This window comes from Antrostomus carolinensis, unplaced genomic scaffold (assembly GCF_000700745.2).
Source record: "Antrostomus carolinensis isolate BGI_N321 unplaced genomic scaffold, ASM70074v2 scaffold2591, whole genome shotgun sequence".
NCBI lineage: Eukaryota > Metazoa > Chordata > Aves > Caprimulgiformes > Caprimulgidae > Antrostomus > Antrostomus carolinensis.
The window spans coordinates 94,355-94,749 of record NW_010294657.1 but is presented as its reverse complement, the minus strand read 5'-3'; the positions used below and the strand labels follow the sequence as shown (position 1 = coordinate 94,749).

General features: G+C 35.4%; 1 protein-coding gene across 1 annotated transcript in view; it reads right to left on the bottom strand.

The window, feature by feature from the left end:
• Positions 1–395, bottom strand: part of LOC114819057 (interleukin-5 receptor subunit alpha-like) — an 18,509-nt gene that overhangs the window by 4,873 nt on the left and 13,241 nt on the right. The gene's annotated exons all lie outside the window — the stretch shown is intronic.

Genomic DNA, 395 nt, shown 5'->3' with positions numbered 1-395 from the left:
TTGCCCCCTCCCATCTCCACACACCATGAGCCCCCTGCCGGTGCCTCACCCCTTCACAGCTGTAACTGGTTTAAGGCAAAATGAAAATAAAAGCTTTTTGTCAAACAAAATACTTGCTTTGACTCAAGAAGCAACATTTGGTTTTCATTATATTTACCTTTTTAAAGCCTGCTAGGCATAGTCCTAAAGAAATGCCAGCGATACATATTTACACTGTTTAACAATACTAGTTCTCTAATAGTACCTTGCATTCCTTCCTCCAAAGTACCCCAAATAACAAAAACCAATGTCTTTGGTTGACTAAAAAATGTATATTTGACAAATTTTATTTTTTATTTAGTACCTAGCTTTAGAATCTGAACTAGTTTAGACCACTTTAAACTAAATACTTTGAA